Here is a 25,914-nt window from a genome sequence, read left to right on the forward strand (position 1 = left end):
TGTGCCTTTGTCACTGCTGCCTGTCTTCATTCCGTAATGTTCTTATCACTGTTTACCTCAATACACACTCCATGTTCATAAGGTTGTTCTTGAATGCTCTAGGGCCACAGTTAGCTATTTTCCAGGGAAAGGAGACTTCAAGCCCCTTATCTTTAGAAAATCCAAAATCCTTAGCTCGAACAACCTAAGAAATTCAGTAAATTTCTGAAAATGCACATGAAGCGTTGGAAGCAAAAGTATGGCCTTCACTAGCTAAATAGTGACTTTTGTCCCGCAGTGAGTCAACAACGTTGGACCTATTGGACTTGAAAAACGAGATCTAGGTGGGGCTTGTTGAGAAACTGACAGGGATGGAAGGTCGGCCACCCAGAGGGCAGGGGTACAGTGGGTGTGGTGAATTTCGAGAACAGTTGGGAAATCTGTTGTGTCAAATATTACAGATATAGAGAGATAGATAATCCGTTTTGATTTTTTTTTAGATCTGGCTGCTTGTGGTAAAATTCCAGGAAGCTGGCCCGGGATCCAGAGACAACATGAGGCCCCGGTAAGGGTCATGGTGGGAGACGTGCCTAGCCATCAGGATTCCTGCACAACGGCACAATGATCGTCTATCAAGGGGAGGCAGGAACGTGACTGAGCAGGAACAGCATGCCTAGAGGGGCAGGTGCATGGAAGGAACTGAGCAGAATGTGAGCAAGTAAGGGATTTTCCAGCCTGGGCCATTCTCGGGGGAGAGAAGCAGAGACATGCAGCTGTAACTAAGGGAGAGGGGACCGCCCAGGATCAGTCCCTGCAGACACAAGATTCCTGGTTCTCAGGAACCTAGCAGACGGAATGGAGCCACAGTGCTCCCAGCCTGGGAGAAGTACAACATTCCAAATCTCACTGGATGGGACACAGATGACTCAGAAGCTGGGAGGGCCCGAGGCTCTAGGAGGGACCCTTGTGGGCTGGGGCATGAACGTGAGTGTGGCCAGAACCACATGGAAATAATCAATAGGGTTAAAAATGTGATGTATAAATAGTTATGTAGAATTTTGGCTGCTATAGGAAACGTATGTGCTTGCCAGGTGGATATTATCAATTAGAAAAGTTATTTTTTAATATTATAGAATTAAACTCCTTGGTTTTTGTTCGCTCACCCTGAAGGTGCATCTAAGGCAGAAGCCACAGGGGATATACTGTTAAGTTGGTCTAGGGGCACCTGGGTGGTTCAGTCAGTTAAGCGTCTGCCTTCAGCTCAGGTCATAACCTCAAGTCCTGGGATCCAGTCCTACATAGGACTCCCTGCTCAGCGGGGAGTCTGCTTCTCCCTCTCCCTCTGCCCCTCCCCCTGTTCATGCTCTCTAGCTCTCTCTCTCCCTCAAAAAAAAAAAAAGAAAAGAAAAGAAAAGAAAATTAGGTTGGTTTAGCATAGTCACACTTTTTTTTTTTTTTAAGATTTTATTCATTTATTTGAGAGAGAGACAGAGACAGAGATAGTGAGAGAGCACCAGCAGGGAGGAGAGGGAGATGCATGCTCCCTGCTGATAAGGGACCCTGACTTGGGGCTCGATCTCAGGATCCCAGGATCATGACCTGAGCCAAAGTCAGGTGCTTAACTGACTGAGCCACCCAGACTCCCCTAGCATAATCACACTTCAAACAAAACAAAACAACAAGGTTGTCTCAGGAGACCTGGGGGCTGAAATTCAGTTTTCCAGGACGTACAAGTTCATAATCTTACCAAAGGGAAAGAGACAGACAGACAGACACACACACACACACACACAAACACACACACACACACACGAGGAAATCTCTTCAGCACTCAGGTAGATTGTGTCATTAGCCCCAACTTTCCAGGCACCCGTATTAATATTATCCAATCACAACAGTGCTGGCTTCAAGGTTGGCAGACTGTACTTCCCAGCCCCTAACTTTGAATTTTGCCATTTGATTTGCTTTGGCCAATGAGGTATTAGTGAACGTGGCTCAAACGCAGTTAAGATACGCTTGTGTCTTTGGACTTACATTCATGCACTCTGGTTACCCACCATGAGCGGACTGTGCCCCAAGTACCCACCTGCCCTTAGCCTGCATCTGAGGATGAGACATAGGAAGCAGACGCCATGCCTGGTGACTGCTAGTCCAAGAAGGATGAGAGACGTGTGGAGTGAACTTGAATTCTTGGAGCCCAAAGCCTGCAGTCCAGCCAACCTACAGATCTGAAACCATGAAAGCTCATTATTGCTTTTACAGCCAGTGAGTTGTGAGATCTTTTTATGCATGACTATTGCAATAATTGCTAATACCAAGAATGGGGTGTTGCCATAACAAGAACCTCAAATTTGTGGCACTAATATGGTAACAAGTGGCAAAAACCAAGGAAACTATTATAGGAAGCTGAACAAACAATAACCCACATTATGGAGTGGGAAAAATCTGATCAAAGTACTTTGTGGTAATTTGGAAAATAGAAAATGTCCCTATAGAACTTCTCATCTTGGGTGAGGAAGTTTGCAGGAAGAATATTGGAAGCAGGAATTGCTTGCTTCTAGATGCACATGGTAAGGCACTACAGGAAAGAGGAATTGTGTTCAGAAAATAGCTTGTTGGTTGCAAATAGAACTGAGGGGGATTTTAGGGAGTCTGGAATTGTGGGGCAGAGTTATAAAATGAAACGATTTCTCACAAAGTCAAGGCTGAGCCATCATAACAGAGCCTCTGGGCAAAGACCAAATCTAGGGTCCTACTATTGTGACATAGCCTTGAGTAAAAAGTACCTCAAGAGTAAGACATCTGAAAGGATGAAAATGATAGCTAGTAGACCCCTTCAGCTAGACAAAAGGAAACACTAGGAAGAGTGGGAAGATTATGGATGGTTCCACAGAAGTCTGATTTCTCAAAAGTACCCGTAATTAAGGCTGGAAAGAGGCACATCTTGAAAGGCATGATGGGTGTGCCTTTTGCCACATGCAGTTGACTGGAATCCCTTTCACAGAAAACCCACAGTTTCAGAAAGCCACGTTGGCAAAAACCCTGCCAGCCTGGACAAAAAGAGACTGAGACTGGCAGAGATACAAAATGATCTCTTGGCCCCCAACTTTCAACAGGCAGTGTGATGATTAATTTTATGGGTCGACTTGACTGGGTCACGAGGTGTTCAGATATTTGGTCAAACATTACTCTGGGTGTATCCGTGATCCTTTTTCTGGATGAGATTAACATTTGAATCAGTAGACTCGCTAAAGCAGATTGCCCCCTACCCCCCACCCCCAATGTGGGTGGTCCTCATCCAATCAGTTGAAAGCTTGAATGGAACAAAAAGGCTGATCCTTCACCAGTAAACTCTTCCTGCCTGACTGCCTTCAAGCTGGGACATCTGAGACATTGGTTTTTTTTGTTGTTTTGTTTTTTCTGCCTTCAGACTTGAGCTGAAACATTGGCTCTTCTTGGGTCTCAAGCCTGCCAACATTTGAAATGCAGCCACACCTTTGGCTGTCCTGGTTCTCTAGTGAGCCGACTACAGATCTTAGGACTTGTCAACCTCCATAATCATGTGGGCCAATCCCTTATACAAAATCTGTCTTTATCTATATAGATATATTTATATAAATATATAATTTATTCATATATACTCTAGTATACATAGATACTCAACTATATATATGATGCTACACTATAGTACATAGAGGATAATGTAGATGTACTATCAGTTCTGTTTCTCTGGAGAACTCTAACAAAGGCAGAAACTTACTGAGACTGAGAAACAGCTTGCTGTCAACAAGGGCAAATTCCCCAGAGCCCTCTCCAGAGGTGGTCATGGTGTTCGATGGAAATGAACAAACACTCAGAGGGCCTGCTACATCGTCTGGCAACATCAGCCTAGTCAGATATTAGAATTTCTGTGAGCTGGTGACTGCTGTTTTTCCCATTCTCCTGCCTTCAAAAGGGAATGTTGAGTAGAGTGGTCTTTTCCTCTCCCATCTCGGTATATTGCGTGGAAGGGCCCACGTATGTACCTGGACTTGATGAGAACCAGATGCTGAGATTGGATGAGACATTAATGGATCTCCATGACGCAGGTGAGGGTATTTTGAATGTGGGGGTGTATGTGAGGAACGGGGCCAACAGGGTCAGCAGCAGTAAATTCAACCATCGGTCCCAATTCTTCATTCCGTAGTAGTAGTGTTGAAATCCACACACTTGCCATTGCCACGGCCTCTAGTTGAGTGGATTCACTTCCCTGCACTTTGAGTTTGGACATTACCCCATTGCTTGCTTTTCCAGGGAGGCATTAGTTGGAAAGATGTGAGCAGAAACTTGAAACGTGCTTGCTCGGTTGACTTCCACTCCCGCGCTCCAGTGAAGAATGTTCCCAAAGCGTATTCTTCAGTTGCGCCCTCAGCCTGGGCCTAAGAATGCAGGATGTGGAGCAGATCCTATGTCCTGGATGTCCGCTGCTTGAAAAGGTTCCAGATGCTGAGGGAACAGACCTGAACCCAGAAGAGCTTGGAGCCCCGAGCCAGGAGCCAGCCCAGCCCAAACACTGCCCAGTGAACACGAGAACAAGCGAGGGCTGTTTGAAGCCACTACGGTTTTTTTTCACAAATAAGATTTTTTATTTGTCACCATTAAATGTCTGAATTTTAAACAGATTCTTGGACTGGTGGCTCATATCCATCAGCTCGCTCAACTTTAGCACCGGTCTCATCCCCAGTAGCTTTTCCAGAAGCCACTACATTTTGAGGAATTTTATTTATGATGTTCCATTATTGTGGCAATAGGTGAATAAAACAAGTAACATGCAGGTACCAGATCAAAGCTCTTTTTTTTTTTTTTTTTTTTGGCTAGTGGCTTTAATTTCAGCTTGGGTAGCATTATTATAGAGATCGAACACTTTCAAACCGTGGCCCAGAAGCATCTATAAGCATCTGGAATGTCTGTGTTTTGGAATTACTAGCCAAAGGAGACATCTGGCAGGATCAGTCTCAAATCAGAAACCCTAGTGTAAGTGTCCCCGGCCCCAGGCTGAGCTGCCCCATCCCTGCTCCCTGGCCCTGCATGGGCCCCCGTCCCTGCCCGGCAGCCACGGTATTTGGTACAGAGCGCGGAACTTGGAACCCAGACAGTAACTGAGAATCAGGAGCGTGAAGCCCCTCCTGCCTTAAGCCGTGGGGTTTGCAGGCTCAGGCTGGCAAGACAGTTTTGGCATCAGATTTGATTTCTACAGGCTTTTATCTTCATTTTTTCTGTGAATTTTCCTAGCAACCTGTTTTTATTTTCCGGGGACAGTAGCTTATTATTTCTCTGGGTGCTCATTGGAATTTGCTTCAGTTTTCCTCTTTTTGCAATCCCGCCTCTGCCCTGTCCAAGGTACTTCGTGTATGCTGATGTTTTGGGGTTTGTCCTTTAGGTTTGAGACTTTATCCAAATGTCCATGGTCCTTAAGTATCCGCTCCTATTCATTCAAGGGACGGGAAAAGCTGACTGGGAGCCCTAGGTGTGTGTGTGGAGGGGGGGCTTTTTCACTGGCGGGCTCTCTAGGGGAGGACAGGAGGTGAGCGGAAGCTCATGCTGGGGACTGCTAAATCACAGTAAGTGGAGACTTTTTCCCTACAAGAGACAACTCAGCACATTCTGGACCACTGCTCGTTAGGGAGCAGGATGGGAAGAAGGCGTGAGGTTCTCTCGGGGCAGCACGGAGATGCTCACTGAATCTCCCTGTGTTCCACCTATGGCTTCACCTGCAGCCCTCTCTGCCCAGCGTCAGAGTCCCCGGTGTCCCCAGTACAATTCTAGAAAGTCAGCTCCCATCCCATGCAGGGAAGAAGGACTCCTTATGGTAGGGGCCTAGGGAGGGCCAACAGCTCCTTGTAAGGCCAAGTCCTTTGTTTCCAGCCTCTCGTCACCTGCACGGCCCCTCCTTTTGATGAGCACTATGTGTCCGCCTCCTCTCTCCCAGCAGCCTCCCTCTGGAAGGACTGCTGTGTGACCTACTCCACCTCCAATCATCCATGCTCCTTCTGGATTCCAAAGCCATGTTCAACTCTTGCCTCAGCTTCTGTTACATCTCCTGTTTTTGTTGCTTTTTTGGGATAATAACCCTGGAAAGTTTTGCTCCCTTCATTTTAGCAAGGCTTTGGTAGAGAAAAGAGATAAACATCTGTGATCCACTTGCCATATTGAAATATTCCTAGTGCAATGATGGACATAAAAATGGCCACTCAGAATAAACTTCTCCGTGAACGCAGACATGAGAAAAATGAATATATTCCTATAGGTACGCATGCGTTTTTGTGTGTTTACTTGTGGGTAGGCATGTATGTTTGTGTGAAGGTGCGTCTCCTAAGATTGCCTGGTCTCCCCACACTATTAATGGGAAAATCACAACGGCAAACTTTCATCTGTTCAAATAACTCACTCATTTTCTTTCCTTTTTTTTTTTTTAAGATTTTTTGCATTTTTTTTTAAGTAATCTCTATACCCAAGGTGGGGCTCAAACTTACAACCCTGAGATCAAGAGTCGCATGCTCTACCAGCTGAGCCAGCCAGGTGCCCCTAAGTCACTCATTTTCAAAGTGACTCCCAGTTACCTGTTTCCAGGATTTCAGGGTTGCATTTGATATGCATCTGGAAACCACAATGCCTCCTGCCGCCACAACGTACATCACTCACTCTCTGCTGCCCGTGCACTTGACAATTTCTCATCCCGGTCCCTGTGCATGGTGATGTGAAAAAGAAAACAAGAGGGGCGCCTGGGTGGCTCAGTCGTTAAGCGTCTGCCTTCGGCTCAGGTCATGATCCCGGGGTCCTGGGATCGAGCCCCGCATCGGGCTCCCTGCTCCACGGGAAGCCTGCTTCTCCCTCTCCCACTGCCCCTGCTTGTGTTCCCTCTCTCACTGTGTGTCTCTCTGTCAAATAAATAAATAAAATCTTTAAAAAAAAAAATCCTTAAAAAAAAAAGAAAACAAGAAGCCCCAAGTGGGGTCTGTAAACCAAGACTGCATAGCTAACCTAACTACAGTTACCACCCACCAGCAATGTAACCTTTCACCAGACAACACGGGATTTCCTGGTCGATGCTAGGAAATTTACTAAGACGACTCCTTCCACTCAGCTTACCAGGGCAACCTTGCCTAAACAATGCACTCCCTGTTAACTAATTCTTTTCCTCTTTTTTTTTTTTTTTTTTTAACACCCATAGTCTGCCTTTAAAAGCCTCTCCATTATTTAGTTCGGTGGAGCTCTCCTCTACTTGCTAGATGGGATGCTGCCCGAGTCATGAATCATTTAAATCTGATCCCATTAGATCTCCACATTTACTCTGTTGAATTTTGTTTTTGAACAGTTCCAGTTAAGAGAGGCCAAGAGAATGATCTCACGAAGCTTGCCAACAGCCAATCCTCACGATGCTGGACCACTTGTGGGTTCTAAGTAGGGAGAAATGCCCTCTTCCCGTCTCCTGCCATACTTGAGGTCCTACAAGCTTATGTCTGACATCTTATATGCACTATACGAGAAAGTAGCCCCTTCAGTCTCTGTCTTGCCCAGAATTTCCAAGAATCTCCCACGAAAACAGCTGGCTCACCTTAGGGGTTCATGCCTTCTAATTATAGTCGCTGAAACTCAGTCCAAAGGGAGAAAGGAACAGATATCAAGGGTCTGGTCTTCTCCATTGTCCTCATTCCTCATCCCTGGAGACTCCCCTTCACCAACTCTTCCCTCTTCCCAGTTGCAAACAAAAGTAGATGCCACAGATGCGGTGCTTAACAGGGTGGGTTGTTTATACTAGGAGAGCTGATCCTGCAACCAGACCGCCAGAATGCCCTGAAGTGTGTGTGTGCGTATGTGTGTGTGTGTGAGAGAGAGAGAGAGAGAGAGAGAGAGAGAGAGAGAGTGTGTGTGTGTGTGTGTGTGTGCATAAGCACAAACATTTCTTTTCAGATTTCTATATGTTTGGAATTGGGGAAGGTGGGGTTAAAGAGATAAAGACTTACTTTTGTTCTTCTTTTTGAGCAATCCCCTTAGAATCGTGGGCAGTTTGGTAGATATTCCAGATAACTCTTCTAATGCTTAGTTAAAACTTTCCCATCGGGGCGCCTGGGTGGCTCAGTTGGTTAAGCGACTGCCTTCGGCTCAGGTCATGATCCTGGAGTCCCTGGATCGAGTCCCACATCGGGCTCCCTGCTCGGCAGGGAGTCTGCTTCTCCCTCTGACCCTCCCCCCTCTCATGTGCTGTCTCTCTCAAATAAATAAATAAAATCTTTAAAAAATAAATAAATAAATAAATAAATAAAACTTTCCCATAAGGGTAAATAAAGAACATGACATTATAACCAAAGCAAGTGCATACTATGTTATCAGGGACTGAGGACTGACATGTCATTTGGATTATCCATCTCGTGGTCCTGCTGTGGGCATATGGTCCAGCTTCCCTTTAGTGATGACATAGTAGGGTCTAAGTCTTACGAACGTTTAGATCAAATTGAAGGAGAAATAAGAAAGCAGAGGGTAGGTAAATAGGTATAATTTTCAGTGGACTGAAAGACTCTAGCAAGCAAATATTGATTTCAGTGCTTGGTACACAAATGAGTGTATTGATCCTGTCCTTTTCGTTGAGAGTGCCCCGTTTCATTTTCTACTCAATTGCAGACTATCATTTAGGAGTGAGCAGTCTGATTCAGTGAGCCAGGGCAAGTCTAATGACTTAACTTTTAAGATCCCACAGTGCGCTCTGACTTTTGAAAAATCTCAATATTCTTAAGGCTCCAGAAGGAAGAGGAAACCTCATTGATTCTTTCAACAGTGACATATTATAACATTACCAGCAATCAAAATTAGGCTTCATTAGGAGAACATTGAAATAAAGACATCCCTGGGAGGCATTTTGTATTCCAGACTGCTTAGCTTCTTCCTGCTGCTTCCCACAGCCAGGACTCTGGTATTGCAGAGAGGGAGATGAGAAGAGCTGCTCGCATGCCTCAGGGTGGCCTTTCGTGATATGTTGTGTCAGCTATGGCGATAAAGTGTCCCTGGAAACAGCTACTTAACAGGAAACTAGGCTATGACGGGCATTCGATAAACAGGACTTCAACATTTCGGGTGAGAAAAGTCTATGAAATGAAGAAGCAATCATTTGGGTATCTCTTCACTCTTTTTCATGGTTACAAAGGCATCACTTACACATCAATGGCGATTTCATTTCAGAAATCAGGGGCATGCATGAACGGTGGCCTCATTTGACATTGGGAGGTGACACTGCAGAGGGAGTAAAAGGATCAGGCTTGGACTCAAGTAAAAGGATTTCAGAAGATCCCTGTTCTGAGGATGACTCCCAACGAGGCAGTTACCGGGATCCTTGTGTGAAACTTTCATGGGGACAGGGCTTTTCCAGAACTTACCAGGTGCCTTCCTCTTAGCCAGCACAGGATGCCAGGATCCCAGCCCCCCAAGGGTGGCAGCTCACTCCCCCTTCCTACGAGCAGATGAGCAGCATATGGCCATGTGCTTCTCAAGGACAGAGTCTGTGGCTTTTCCCAGCCGGTTGGGAAAATCAATGTGGATGTAAAAGAGAAGGTTTTAGAATAAAACCAAAAAGATTAAACTCTTATACCCGGGCTCTATGCCTTCCTGGACAGAGAAGGAAACACTGAGCTGAACACTGATGTGGTGAAGATTGGCATGGCGGGAAAAATCACCTGAAACCCCAGAGTGCCCAGAAGTAAGGGCACAAAAAAAAAGAGAGGTTTTTCAGCTATAAAGTTCTCATTCGTCACACACACACCAAAAACAAGAACACTTTAAAATAGATGACCTCCTCAGCCTTTTAAAAGAGGATTCCCAGGAAGATGCAAGAGTTAAAATGTATTGTTAAGAATAAAAATAATGGTAAAGAGGATTAATGATCTTTGGGAAGAGAATAATAGGTGGGAAAAGAACGTGTATCCAGAATTTAGGACAGCTAAATTTACACAGCTGCTCCATACAGCCCAAGCTGATTACAGGGAACCAAGTCCCTTTAAAAGAGGCCTTTGCCATTTGTACCAATACGGATAGACTTGAGAACATGATGCTAAGTGAAGTCAGTCAGAGCAAGACAAATACCATTTGATCTCACTTACATGTGGAATCTAAACACCAAAAACAAAAAACCAAACTCGTGGATACAAAGAACAGATGGGTGGTTGCCAGAGGCTGGGGGGTGGGGGCAAAATGGGTGAAAGGGGTCAAACAGAAATTTCCAGGTATAAAATAAATAAGTCCTGGGGATATAACATACAGCACAGTAACTATAATTTATAATACTCTGTTGCCTATCCGAAAGTTGTAGAAGATTAGGTCTTAAAAATTCTCATAATGAGAAAAAAATTTTGTAACTATGTGTAGTGATACACGTGACCTAGACTTATTGCGGTGATCATTTTGCAATATATACAAATATTGAATCACCGTGTTGTACACCTGAAACTGATATGTTATATGTCAATTTTATCTCAATAAAAAATACACATGGTCCGTTATATTGTTTAAAAACTTTTAAATAACTAAATACGGTATATTCCTCTTTGAGTTCAGTGCCAAAAGTAAATGTGCTCATAAAAATTGATAATTGCTTCTGTATAATCTATTAATTTTCCTCTTGCCACAGTTGTTAGGAAACCCAGAGAAAATGAATAAAGCAAAATACACTTGATCTTGGCTTCTAATACAAATTATCCTTTTTCACCCCTCACTTACATAACTAGTGAGTTTTTAAAATATTATTATATTAACAATCAAGCTTTTAAGTGCATTTTATTGTGACTTTCTCAAAAATCTTATCGACTGAGCTAGAGCAGACATTATAAATAATGCTCAGTAAGCAACATTAGAGCATCTCATTGTGAAATTCTGGAAATTGCAAGGACACAATGACAGTAAAAATAAAAATTATAATTTTTCAATAAGGAGGCCTGGCAACTGAGGTCTGAAGAGGATCACTGATAAAGTGCTATGTGGTCAGGATCAGCTGAATTGTAAAGCAATCCGGTAAGAAACATAGTTGCATTTAGGATAAAAGGATGCTTCAACACATTCTCACTCGTGTTAGTCCATTCTAACAAATAAATGATTGAATAAATTAATAAATGGAGAAGAATGAACAAATTTCTTGTACAGAAAAATTTTAATAATTCATTTAGGTACTCAGCCTTCAAGGAGTGTGAGCTGTGCATAGTGATGTCCTTCCAAGGGGGGGCAGCATGGAAAGGGGGAAAAGGGTAACTTTTTATGGTGGGGAAACCTGACAAACATTCTCTCAGGCTCCAGGTGTTCAAGGCAACAGCACGGCAATCAGTTATGTTGGGAGTATGTCCCTTCGATGCGATGTAATGAAAAGGACAATTTATCTCTGTGCTCTTCCTCCACAAAAGCCCATAACCCCATTTAATCATGACAAAACATTAGATAAATGCTAATAGAGGGGCATCCTCCAATATACCTGACGAGCACCCCTTAACACTGTCAAGGTCACCAAAAACAAGGAAAGGCTGAGAAACCGTCACAGTCACGAGGAACCTAAGGAGACACGACAGCTAAATGTAATGTGGTGTCCTGGGTGGGATCCTGGAGTGGAAAAGAGACATAAGTAAAAACTAAGGAAATACAAACAAAGTATGCATTTTAGTTCATAATAATATGTCGATATTGGTTTATCAATTATAAAACTTAAATTTAAAAAACTATCAACATCACACATACGTGTAACATACCTTAATAGACACAAGTCACTCAGTCCACTTCACTCAGAAGCTAGTAACAATCCCTCACGAGTGAGGCTTGCAGACTAACCTCTGCTCCGATCTCATATTTATCCCTGTCCATGCATCCTACACTGATCTCAGTCCACTTTATCTCTCCTGGGAAGTCTGCTTCTTGCCTTGAATCTGCAAGAATTCAAAGATGGTTCTAACTGTTGAGTTTTTATAAATCAACGTATTGGTTTCCATTTGTCACTGTAACAAATTACCACAGACTTAGTGGCTTAAAGCAACAGAAATTTACTATCTTATGATTCCAGAAGTCAGAAGTTCAAAATGGGTCTCACTGGGCTAAAATCAAGGTATGTGAACACTGAGGTCCCTCCTGGAGGCACCAGGGTGGAATCAATTCTCTTGCCTTTTCCAGCTTCTAGAGGTTGCCTGCCTTCCTTGGCTCACAGCCTCTTCTCATCTTAAAGCCAGCAATGGCCAACCAGGTCTTTCTCATGATGTCATCTTTCTCTTCTTGACCCTTCTGCCTCCTTCTTCCCCATTTGAGGACCCTGTGTAAATAGGATCCACCAGGATGATACAAGATGATCTCTCTGTGTTGACAGCTGATGGCCAACTTAATTCCATCTGAAACCTTCCTTCATTGCCCCCTGCCATGTAACATGACGTATCCACAGGTTCTGGGGATGAGAACATCGGCCATCTTTGGAGGTGTGGGCATTATTCTGTCTACCCCAATCAATTTCTTTAGAAGGTTTTGCCTACTTCCAACTCTAAAGGAACCAGGCTTACATTTCTGTGGTCTGTAATACTTTTACTTAAATGTATTTCTTTTCTGAGTACTTTCAGATTTTTTTTTTCTCTGCCATCTCCCTGCCAACCTTCCCTACTTACTTGGGTGAGGATCACTTAAACTTTTTTTTGGCAGGCAGAGTTTAAATTCTGCTTGGAGTCTGAGGTGCAAATCATTATGTTTCACTGGGTAGCACCTATGCTTGGAAGACAAGCCTTACAATGCTGAAAGAAAAATAAAGAGAAAATCTGGCTGGCCTGATATCTATTAAAATAATAGAATCTATCATTAAAAATGTGTCTGGGCAAGGCCTTTGGCTGTGATTACCTATGCAAAAAGGTTGATTGGAAGCAAAATGACCAGAAGCTGATTATGTTTTTGAGGAATCGTATGTCCAAAAAACCCAAGCTTATCCATTAACAGCCTGTTAATGATCAACCCCAGGAACTCCCAGCCCAAATCTGCACCTGCAGGAAGTGAGCTACTAAACTGCGCAGCCCAAGGGCGGAGGAGTCTCCAGTGCCCACCCTGGTGACAGACATGGTAGAAAGGTGAAGGAGGGTTTGGGGTGAGGTTTTACTCCACGAAGGGCAAACCAGAAGCCACAGAGAATAGTGCCCAAGGGAGTGGGGGCCAAGGAGTGGTCTGTGAAGGAATTGCTACCAGCTTACTCAATATGTCTTCTTCCTTAGGGAACCCTAATTTATTCATAACAATGGTATCCTGCCAAAGGATTATATTTTGCAACTTCCTTTATAATTAGTGTGCATGGGACCCAGGACCGGCCAATGAGATATAAATAGAAATTGCTGGGTGGAACTTTTTTGAAGTGAAAGCTCTTTAAAAGAGCTGAGATTAAGAATTCCTCGTATCAGTGAGGTCACATGATACATGTCTTTCTCTGCATATGACCTCACTGATATGAGGAATTCTTAATCTCAGGAAACAAACTGAGGGTTGCTGGAGTGGGGGGTGGGGTGGGAGGGATGGGGTGGCTGGGTGATGGACACTGGGGAGGGTATGTGCTATGGTGAGCGCTGTGAATTGTGCAAGACTGTTGAATCACAGATCTGTACCTCTGAAACAAATAATGCAATATACGTTAAGAAAAAAAAAAAAAAGAAGAAGATAGCAGGAGGGGAAGAATGAAGAGGGGGACATCGGAGGGGGAGACGAACCATGAGAGACGATGGACTCTGAAAAACAAACTGAGGGTTCTAGAGGGGAGGGGGGTGGGAGGATGGGTTAGCCTGGTGATGGGTATTAAAGAGGGCACGTTCTGCATGGAGCACTGGGTGTTATACGCAAACAATGAATCATGGAACACTACATCAAAAACTAATGATGTAATGTATGGTGATTAACATAACAATAAAAATTAAAAAATAAAAGAGCTATGGATTTTTTGTGCCACCCCCACAACTTCTTACCTCCTACATGGAGTCCTCACATCATGATAGCAACTCAGCACCCCCTGAGTTTTGAGAAGGATGCTGAGAACAGAAGACTGCTAAGAAGCCCAGAGCAGGAGGATGGAAGGCTCCTCGGCCTCTGAAGCTCAGGGCCCCCACACCCCCATCTACTACCTCCCTCTGGCCTTCTTATTGTGGAAGGAATTCCAGCCATCTTGTGCTCTACAGCTTTTCTCCTATTGTCTGCTACTAGCATTGGAGGGCAATTCTCAAAAGTATACTCACTTTCTTTATGAAAGCCACCAACTTCCTCCAAATCCTGCATGTTATTTGTCTTACGGTAAGGGAACTCAATCTGATAAACCAAGAAGTTTGCTAAAAATTTCTGACCTAGAGCCAATTACAAAGCAGTCCACTTCTAAAAGCTCAAATGCTTTCTACGATTCTTTTGGAGATGCAACTGTTGCCCCAAATGTGTCTTTCTTTTCTGTATAAATACCGCTGTGTAGCATGAGAGGGATGTGTTCTGGTTGCATTGGGTTTAGCTAAGAGTTGCCATTCAAAACCTTAGAAAAACTACAATTATCCTGACCATGAAAACCTCCCTGTACATGACTTCAACTCTCGAATATTCACTAGGTCTATCATGGAGTTTTCTCTCTCTGACTTTATTTGGCAGGACTGTGGTTTTATTTGGAGCCAAACGGGCATTTGGTTCAGGCAGAATGTCTAAATTAGGAATGCCTCTGGCTGTGATGTACAGCAAATCTAACAAGCTAGGCTGCCTCTTGTAAGAAGTCTGGAAGCAGGAAGTTCAGGCTCCTTCCACAGCTCCCGGTCGCCATCAGGGACACGGTGCCTTCTGGTGGCCTCTGCTCTTCCTGACACGTGGCATGCATCCTCCTCATTGTGAGACAGACGTTCCATCTCTGAGCACCATGTCCAAATTCCAGGCAGAAAAAGAAATGAAAATCAAAGTTCAATGTGCTTTTTCCAATCCAGACATTAATTCAGGAAAGAAAGCTCTCTCTACGTAAATCTGCCGTTATCTTTTGACCCCAACTGTGCCACATGGCCACACCTCACTGGAAGGAGAGCAGGGAAAATAAATATTTTTATTTCAGGACATTGACACCCCAAATAAAACTGGTCCTCTTTTCTCTTAGAAAGCGAGAGAGGGGAGTCAAAATTGAGTATCTCAGCAGAATACCTGTCACCTAGGATAACTGTGTTCTTTTAATCCAAGGAGAGTCTCCATTGAAGGTATAGAGGCTCCAGAGGAAAAAGCATGTAAAGAGAAGGGCAATACCACATTTTCAAGCTAAGTAAAATTGCAATAGGTAAATTCATTTTTCCAACTGTAAACAGTGTTCTTCCTTATACAGACTGTCCTTTTTTGTGACACCATTGATCCGAATTGTAAGAGGTACAAATGCATGAGAAAGTCACAGTGAACTTCAGCAAAGCAAGGAAACAAAACACTTAGCAGTGCCCCCTGCTCTGTGCTAAGAGAAGGGTGAGAAATCAAGGTCAGTGATTTTTTTTTTTTAAAGATTTTATTTATTTATTTGACAGAGAGAGAGACAGCAAGAGAGGGAACACAAGCAGGGGGAGTGGGAAAGAGAGAAGCAGGCTTCCTGCTGAGCAGGGAGCCCCATGCGGGGCTCGATCCCAGGACCCTGAGATCATGACCTGAGCCGAAGGCAGTCGCTTAACCAACTGAGCCACCCAGGCGCCCCAAGGTCAGTGATTTTAAGGAGCCACTTTAATAAGGAATAAGGTGTTGGGAGTTCACTAGAGCTCAGAGCTTAAAGGAGGTTGTTAATGCTATGGGTGAAGGACCTGAATGAAGAATTCTTTCTCGGGACACACTTGTCATCTCCTCCAGGCCCGAGGAGGAGAAGACTATTCCATTCATCGTGAGCTCACAGGAGGTGGATATTTCTGAATAATTATCAAAAACAGCTTCTTTTTTCCATATCTGGGACCACACTTAACAGGCACCTACAGAGGGCCTACAATAGTGCTTTAGGCAAGATTGTCCAAATGTCGTCTTCAACCATCTCACCGGTACAAATGTCTACAGTAGGTAAACATTCGTTTATCTAATGAGTGAATTGTTGACACCTTACTTGTCTTTTTCTCTTCTTTAAATTCAGTGAAAAGTTTCTTATTTTAAGAAAATATTGATGAAATTTACTTAAAAAGTGAGTCATCTGCGGGGTACCTGGGTGGCTCAGTCAGCTAAGCATCCAAATCCTGATTTCAGCTCAGGTCATGATCTCAGGGTCGGGGGATCGAGCCCTGCATTGGACTCCATGCTCAGCAGAGTCTGCTGGAGATTCTCTCTCTCTCCCTCTCCCTCTGCCTCTCCCCCCCCCCCTCCTCAAACTCACCCTCAATAAAAAAAAAAAAAAAAAAAATAAATAAAAAAAAAAAAAAAATCTAAAAAAAAAAAAAGTCAATTGCCAGTGAATGGTACTGCTTTCAGAACTTCGAGAGGCTCCCACCCCAGTCTCCCTGCTTAAAAGGTCCCATTCTGTCTCTCCTCCAGCCAGACCCCTCACCATGGGTCAAAGAGTCAGTGAAGCCAGTGGGACCTGCTCCAAAGCCAGCGGTCCCCTGTGAGGCTACGCTCTAAGGTCCCAGGACCCTGGAATTCCCTGGAGTCAATAGCCCCAGCCCACTTCCACACCTGCCTGGGACTCTTCTGAGGCCATCTGTCCAAGCACTTGAGGTCAGAGCTTGGAGAAAGAGCGAGACAATGACACCAGGGTACAAGGCCCATCTGGCTCTGGACAGAATGGGTGATGGAAGAGAGGGAGGTGGGCGGGGCTAGGGGCCAGCTCTCCGGGGGCCATCACATTCTAGAACAATACTCCACAAGTCCAAGGCTTGTGAATTTGAGCCTGGCCTACCAGGTCGTTGTGCAGGTCTACATGTCAAGGTAGAACATCTTTTTCTTAATGGCCTAATCATTTCATTTCTAACTTTCCAATATTTAGGCATACAATATGCAGGTCTTCATCTCCACTCTCCCTGTAGGCCCCTCTCCTCCCCTCTGGTTAAAGTCACATATTTAGAAATCTTAAATTGTTATATTAGATTCTTTTGAAAGAAGTGTTCTGTTCAATAAAGTAGTATACACAGATCCTCGTTTTAAACATTTCTTTGAACAACACTTCTTGTTCTGCGTGACTAGAGTAGGGTACGCATGTGAATTGTTTTCCATAGCTGTGACAAGGGGTAATTTGAAGGTGAAGAAACAAAGCACATTAAACCCTTTTCTAAAAAGGAAACTACAGAACTTGGGGTGAAATCCTGTTCTCTGTTCTAACACAACCTCAGTCTTTTTAATTTTGTTCATAAATTATTCCCTTTTCATTTCTTTTTTTAAAGATTTTATTTATTTATTTGAGAGAGAGAGAGAGTGAGAGAGCACGAGCAGGGGGAGGGCCAGAGAGAGAGGAAGAAGCAGGCTCCCTGGGAGCCAGGGCTCGATCCCAGGACCCCTGGATCATGACCTGGGCCAAAGGCAGCCGTCCAACCGACTGAGCCACCCAGATGCCCCTCCTTTCCATTTCTTGAAACAATGTCAGTAACTACATTATTGTACCCATTTTAAAGATAAATTGAGCCCCCCCAAAATCACAAAACACTCTTCTATTTGCAACAGCATGGTGACCTGGGCCATGGAAACCAGAATTAGGAGGTGAAGTAGGACAAAACACCTCTATGGAAACCTAGCTTTCTACGTGCAGGCTGGGGCTTCCCAGAGTTATTTCTCTGCCTTTCGTGGCTTCTGCATTCTGGGGCAATCTGTACTCGGGGGCATCTCAGGTCAAGGGCAGCGTGTGCTGCCAAGATTCCAAGTGGGGGCACATACCATCGGGAACCAGTCTAAGCTGAAATGGATCAATTCTCCCTAATTACATTTTGACCAAGCATGGACAAATGAATTTCATCACCCTGGCATCCACATTACTAATGTCTGGCAGTTCCGTATTCTCAAAACTGGCATAGCTACTGTGTGACGAAGCACACCGTCAGGCTCTCCAGATTTTCTACCACGCTGGTGGCCATGATGTAAATTTTATTTTGTGCAATATTCATAACATCCCCACTACCAGCTCTGTTCATCTGGGTCTTTGGCAGCTCACCACAGAGACCGAGCCACAGGGAAGGTGCCTGTGTGCAGAATGGCAGGTGCTCTGTATGTGGGAGTGTATGTGAGTGTTTTAACTGCTTTCCAAAGCAATTAGATTATTTGCTATCTTGACTTAGTTACACTGTCTCCCACCCATTAACTGAACAGGCACAAATTCATTGAATTAATAATTAGAGCCTTAGATCTTTATTTCTGTTTTCCACAGATTTTCAATTGTGTACACTATATCAAGATGGAAGACATATTTTTCTGAAGAGTTGGAATGAAACGGACTTTAAGAATCTGCACCTACTTGGCCTATATATTTGTAGGTCTTACCATTCCAATCATCTGGCTTCCATAGCACCCTTAAGAGGCTCTTCCTGACCATCCACTTTAAATCATCCTTCTCCTGGGCGTCTGGGTAGTTCAGCTGGTTAAGCACCGACTCTTGATTTTGGCTCAGGTAATGACCTCAGGGTTGTGAAATCAAGCCCCACATCAGGTTCTGCACTGGGTGTGGAGCCTGCTTAAGATTCTCTCTCACCCTCTCCCTCTGCCCCTCCCCCCAACTCACTCTCTCTCAAAAAAATAAAAACAAAATAAAAATAAATTATCCCTCTCCCACTGCCCTGTTCTGTAATCTCCCCGGTATTTGCTAAAAAAAAAACATTACATGGCATATTTATTTGCTTCTCTGTATTTGCGTGTTCCCATACCATGAAATCCAGACATTTTAGTTATGAATTTCTACGATGAAATAGAGTTCTCATATGCCCCTTTAAAAATATAACAGCTTCATTAAGATACAATTCACATATCATATAATCCATCTGCTTACAGTGCAGAATTCAGTGGTTTTTAGTGTATTCACAGAGTTGTGCAACCATCCCTACAATCAGTTTTAGGACATTTTTCTCATCCCCAGGGAAAACACGTACCTCTTAGCAGTTACTCCCGATTTCTGCCCAACCACTCCTCACCCCTCCCCAACCCCAACTCCTGGCATTCCTGGCCAACAATTCATCTACTTTCTGTCTCTCCAAATTGGCCTCTTCTGGACATGTCACACAAATAGAATCATATACTGTGTGGTTTTTTGTGACTTAGCGTAGTGTTTTCAAGATTCATTCATGTTGGAACATGTATGTATTAGTTCTTCATTCCATTTTATTTATTCATGCATCAGTTGATGGGTATCTGGGATGTTTCTACTTTGGGGTTATTATGTATAATGCTGCAATGAACTTTCATGTACAAGTTTCTGTTTGGACATGTGTTTTAGTTTCTCTTTACTATATACCTGAGAGTGGAATTGCCCAGTCATATGGTAACTCTATGACATTTAAGCATTTGAGAAAGTCCTTTTGAAAGCAGCTGTACCATCTTGCATCTCCACCATCAGTGTGCAGGGGGTTACAATTTTCCTCCCCACCAACACTTGTCATTGCCTTTTTGATTATGGCCATCCTACTGAGTGTGAAATGATATCCTGTGGTTTTGACTTGCATTTGTTAATAATGGTTAATGATGGCGAGTATCTTTGTGGCAGTATTGGCCATTTGTAGATCTCCTCTGGAGAAATGTCTCTCAGATCCTTTGCACATTTTTTAAATCAGGTTATTTGTCTATTTATTATTGAGTTGTGTGAGCTCTTTATATATTTTAGATCTATGTCCCTTATCAGATATTTGATTTGCAAATATTTTCTCCCATTCTGTGAATTGTCTTTTCATTTTCCTAATGATCTTTGAAGCACGAAAGTTTTTAATTTTGATGAAGTCAAATTTATCTATTTTTTATTTTGTCACTTGTACTTTTGGTGTTGTACATAAGAAGGCTTTGCTCAACCTGACGTCATGAAGATTTACTCCTATATTTTTTTCTAAGAGTTTTATGGTTGTAGCTCTTACATTTAGGCCTAAGATTCATTTTAAGTTAATTTTTGTGTATAATATGAGAAGGGTCATATATCTTTTTTATCAGTGAATTCTCAGTACCTACAATACTGCTTAGAATATGATAGACACTTCATAAATGCTTCATGACTGAAAGATTCCATGATGAAAAAAATAGTCAACATAAAGAGATCTTAATAGAAGTTCCTGAAGGGTGCCTGTGTGGCTCAGTCAGTTAAGCATCTGCCCTCGGCTCAGGTCATGATCCCAGGGTCCTGGGATCGAGACCCACGTCGAGCTCCTTGCTCAGTGGGGTGTCTGCTTGTCCCTCTTCCTCTGCCTCCCCACCCCCTGCTCATGGTCTTTCTCTCACTCACTCAAATAAATAAATTAAAATATTTTTTAAAAATAGAAGTACCTGAAGGAATGCTATATCAATATAGCCCACTTTCTGAGGTTTTCAAGTAAAATAATGGATAAGCAATTAAGTTACTTTAAAATGGAAGAGAATTCAAAAACAAAGTATCTCTCTCTGGGAGTCTTGGTTGTGGGTCAAGGAGAAAGGAGACTTCGCAAAGTTCAATGGCGTCAATGGGGTAGTGAGGAAAGACAAAGCTCCTGCGGGTTTTGATGTATAAAACACGTTCTAATCATTTACCTGTAATTCAGCAAAAAGAGAAAATAATTTTTGATGTAACAAGCAGATCTTTCTTACCACTTGACTTTTTTCATATTTCCTTTCTTTCTGTGGTGAATAATAATGTATAATAATAAAATAACTTTACTTATGAAACACTTTCACATATGGCTTATATGTGAGATTTAGAAATAGCTGATTCCTTCACGCAATCACTCAACTAATATTTTTGACCTGGTTTGATAGGAACCCTAAAAGCACATATGTACTTTAAATTTGATTTGGGTTCTTAGTTTGCAATCACAAAACAAAATGGCTCCTTAAACTTGAAAGTTTTCAAATTAAAACCATTTCTTTCCTGAAAGTAATATGTAACATTTGGAAAATACAGAGAAGTTTTGAAAGATTAAAAAATTATCTTTGGTCCTACAACCCATAAGTATGACAAAAGCTTGCAACTGGAGGAAGTTTCAGGCCTTTTGCTGTGGATTTTTTTTCACATTATTGTAGATATTTATTTTCCAAGTATTTTATTATGAAAGTTTTCAAAATACAGAAGAGTTGATGGAATTGTATAATGGTTGCCCATTTACCCTCAGCCTCAGTTCAAAGATATTTTATATGTTTTAAAAATCTTTTTGTCTGAAGATATTATTTATGGCTTTTTTTTTAACCAGGATCCAAATAAGGTTCAAGCGTTACATTTGTTTATTATCTCTCTTCAGCCTTCTTTGATCTAGAATGTTCCTGAGCCTTCATCTCTTTCATGACATCAATTTTTTATCATCTTTATTAATGTATATATTATGTATAATCCAATTGATGTGTATATTTTGGTGAGTTTTGACAAATATATTCACCTATGCCCACTTTCTGAGGTTTTCCTACCAGAAACCACTACCAGAATCAAGATACAGAACATTTCTATCACCCAAAGATGTTCTCTTGTGATAATTCCCAGTCAACTTCCCACCTCAACTCCAACCCCAGGCAACCACTGTTCTTCTTACTATCTTTTCTAGAACTTTCATTATGTGAAATCATACCATATGTACTCTTCTCTGCCTGACTTCATTTCCCTTGGTTGTGATACCAAGAATTTATTCCTTTCACTGCCGTGTATTATTCCTTTGTGTACATATATCACCGCTTCCACAGTTGTGTATTTACTCACCTACTGATGGACATTTGGATTGTTTCCTGTTTGGGGTTATGAGGAATAGAGTTTCTGCGAACAATTGTATATAATTCTTTATGAGGACACATTTTCATCTTTCCTGAGTGAAACGTGGCCAAAAAGGGAATTTCTGGGTTTTATGGTGGCTGTATATTGAAGAAATGTCAAATTGCCTTCCCAAGTGGTTGTACATGTTACAGCAGGAATTCCCAGCAATGGTTATGAGAATTCTAGATGCCACATCCATGCCAACAGTTGACCTTGTCAAGCTTTAATTGTTATCATTCTAACATTTGTGTAGTGATATCTTCTTGTAATTTTATTTATATTTCCCTGATGACTAATGCTGTTGAACATATTTTTGGGTATTTATTGCTTATTTGTATGCACCCTTCTGGGAAATGCCTTCAAATATTTTGCCTATTTTTAAGTGGATTGTTTGTCTTTTGTTATTGATTTGTGTGAGGTCTTTATATATTCTGGATCCAAGTTTTGGCTTAGTACATGCATTAAAAGTAATTTCTCCCAGTGTGTGGCTTGCTTTTTTCCTAATTGTGTTTTTAGAAGAGCAGGTGTTTTAAATTTTAATGACATCCATCTTAGCATTGTTTTCTTTTATTTTTAATGCTTTGTGAACTATTTTAGACATCTTTGTGGTGAAGGTTATTCCCCTACGTTTTCTTCTAGAAGTTGTAGAGAGCTTTTGCTTTCACATGTAGGGATATGATCTATTTGCACACAATCTTTTAGACATTTTTATGGTGGTAAAATATATATAACATAAAATATTGCATTTTTAACATTTTTAAGTGTACAATTCAGTGGCATTAATTACATTTAAAATGTTGTGCAACCAACACCACCATTTACAAAAATCTTTCATCACCCCAAACAAAATCTCTATAACCATTAAACTAAAAGTCCTCATTCCCCTCCCCCACCCTTCTGTAACCACCAATCTATTTTCTGTCTTTATGAATTTTCCTATTCTAGATATTTCGTATAAGTAGGATCATGCAATATTTGTCTTTTGTGTGGCTTATTTTACATAGCATAATATTTTCAAGGTCAGACAAGTTGTAGCAGTATCAAATTTTCTTTCCTTTTTATGGAATAATATCCCTTGTATGTATGTACCACATTTTGTTGATGTATTCATCTGTTGATGGACACTTGGTTTGATTCCACATCTGTACTCTTATGAATATGTCTGCAATGAACACTGGTGTGCAAGTATCTGAACCCCTGTTTTCAGGGCTTTGGGGTCCATTCCTACAAGTGAGATTGTCAGGTCATGTGGTAATTAAGCTTAACTTTGATGAGGAACCATCAAATTGTTTTCCATAATACCTGCATCATTTTCTAATTCTTCTAGTGATCTATGATAATTACAATTTCTCCAAATTCTCACTCACACTTGTTATTTTCCACATTTAAAGAATGATTATTATAGTAATGATAGGTATGAAGTGGTATCTCAGGGTTTTTATTGCATTTCCCTAATGACTAAAGATGCTGAGAATCTTCTCATGCACTTATTGTCCATTTGTATATGTTCTCTGGAGATACGTCTATTCAAGTTGTTTGCCCATTTTAAAACTAGGTTGTTTATCTTTTTGTTGTTGAGTTGTAATTCTTTATATTCTGGATATTAAACTTTTATCAGATCTATGATTTACAAAATTTTCCTCCTATTCTGTAGAATCTTTTCACTTTCTTGATAAAGCCCTTTATTTCATATAAGGTATGAAAGTTTTTAATTTTAATGAAATGCAATTTATTTATTTTTTGTTTGGTTGCCTGTGTTTTTGCTGTCATATCTAAGAATACAATTCAAAAGCATGAAGAATGGACTTCATATTTTCTTCTAAGAGTCTTGTGGTTTTAGCCTTTATAGTTAAGTCATTGATCGATTTTGAGTTAATTTTTGTATACGGTGTGAGGTAAGGGTCCAGCTTCATTCTTTTACACATGGAAATCCAGTTGTTCCAATGCCATTTGTTGAAAAGACTGTTCTTTCCTCATTGGATGGACTTGGCACCCTGGACTTGGTACCAAAATCAATTGGTCATAGATGTATGGGTTTATTTCTGGACTTCCCATTCTATTCCATTGTTCTATGTCAATTCTTATGCTAGTTACACATTGTTTTGATTACTACAGCTTTGTTGTAAGTTTTGAAATCAAGAGGTCTAGGTCCTCCAACTTTGCTCTTCTTCAAGATTCTTTTGGTTATTCAGAGCCCAAAGAAATTCCACATTAATTTGATGATTAGCTTTTCTATTTCTTCTCAAAAGGCTGTTGAAATTTTGATAGGGATTGAGTTGAAACTGTAGATTGCTTTGGGTATTATTGATATTTTAACAATATTAGGTCTTCCTACTCATGAACATTTGGATGTCTTCCCATTTATTTAGGTTTTCTTTAATTACTTTCAGCAATGATTTGGAGTTCTCAGTATACAAGTCTTTCACCTCCTCCTTAAATTTATTCCTGGATATATTATTCTTTTAGATGTTACTATAAATGGAATTGTTTTCTTAATTTTCTTTTTAGATTGTTCATTATAGATGTAATAGAAACCTAAGTCATTTTTGTATGACTTGGTTTGTAAGACTCAACCTTGTACCTTGCAACTGTGCTGAATTCATTTATTAGTTCTAGTACCTTTCTTGTGGATTATTTGGGATTTTCTGTATGTAGGATCATATCATCTGTGAGTAGAGATAGTTTTCCATCTTCCTTTCCAATTTGGGTGCTTTCTTGTTCTTGTCTAATAAACTCTAACTAGAACTTCCAGCACAATGTTGATAGCAATGATGAGTGAAGGCATCCTTGTCTTGTTCCTGATCTAAGGGGGAAAGCTTTCAGTTTTTCGCCATTTAGTATGATGTTTCCTTATCATGTTTCACCATAGTGATCTTTTCATGTTATGGAAGTCCCCTTGTGTCCTTAGTTTCCTGAGAGTTTTTATCAGAAAAGAGTATAAAATATTTTCAAAAGCCTTGACTGTGTTAATTGATATGATCATGTGGTTTCTTACTTTGTTGTCAATGTCATATATTACATTGATTTTTTTCCATTTTGAACCATTATTGCATTCATGAGATAAATCTAACTTGGTCATGGTGCATAATCCTTTTAATATGCTATTGAATTCAACTTCCTAGTATTTTGTTGAGGATTTTTGCATCATGTATTCATAAGGGATATTGGTCTGTATCTTTTCTTCTTGTGATGTCTTTATCTAGTTTTGGTATTATGGTAATGCTGGCCTCATAGAATGAGATAGGAAATTATCTCTCCTCTTCTACTTTTGGGAAAGTTTGGAGGAATTGCTATTAAATCTTTTTTAAAGGTTTGGTGGAATTCACCAGTGAAGCCATCTGGTTCTAGTTGTTTCCTTGTTGGGCGGTTTTATTACTGATTAGCTCTTTTCACTTGGTATAGGTTTGTTGAGATTTTCTATCTTTTTCTTGAGTCAATTTACATAATTTGTTTGATTAGGTCCTTTTCCTTCCTTTAGGCAGATAGAATGTATTCATGTATTATATATTTCCTCCTATTATTATCATTTTTTTGAAGTCAACATGCGTTCAGAATTAACTCAGTTTCTCCTCAGAGTAAAATGAAGTTCTCTACATTCTTGTTAAAATGTTAATGTTTTCCCTGAGAGTAGGTTTTACCAGCTGGAGCTCAACTCATTTACACCCAGAATTTTTGTAATGACAGGAATCTCTCTCCTTCACTGAATCATCCATTACTCATTTACATTTCAGAATAATGCATTTTCAGAAGGAAAATAACAACCAGTAGTTATTTAAAGAGCACTGCCACAATTAATCGGCTGTTTGGCACCACTCCCCTCTTCAGGACAAGTGGATACTTGCTCTTACTACCAGGATCTATTTTACTGTATTGACTGTGGTGGTAGTTGTAAATTGAAACATGTCTCACAGTTTCTGCTCTAATTAAAAGCATCATAAAATGCGGTTGAATTCCCTGATCCAAAATATTTGACTCATCAAGAGTTTTCTCACATCAGTTAATGAGTTCATTAGCTAAACTCCTTAAATTAAATCCTTTATCAGCATTATATGTGGGCAAAGATACAA

The 25,914-nt window shown here is 41.3% G+C and overlaps 1 long non-coding RNA gene across 1 annotated transcript; it reads left to right on the top strand.

Moving 5' to 3' along the window:
• The first annotated feature begins 327 nt into the window (after positions 1-327).
• LOC116648391 lies at positions 328-4,320 on the top strand. The gene is made up of 3 exons (XR_004302518.1): positions 328-357; positions 480-697; positions 4,273-4,320. It is a non-coding gene; the product is annotated as an uncharacterized LOC116648391 (long non-coding RNA).
• The last annotated feature ends 21,594 nt before the right edge of the window (positions 4,321-25,914 follow it).

The sequence above is a fragment of the Phoca vitulina genome, unplaced genomic scaffold (assembly GCF_004348235.1).
Source record: "Phoca vitulina isolate PV1807 unplaced genomic scaffold, GSC_HSeal_1.0 scaffold43, whole genome shotgun sequence".
NCBI classification, from domain to species: domain Eukaryota; kingdom Metazoa; phylum Chordata; class Mammalia; order Carnivora; family Phocidae; genus Phoca; species Phoca vitulina.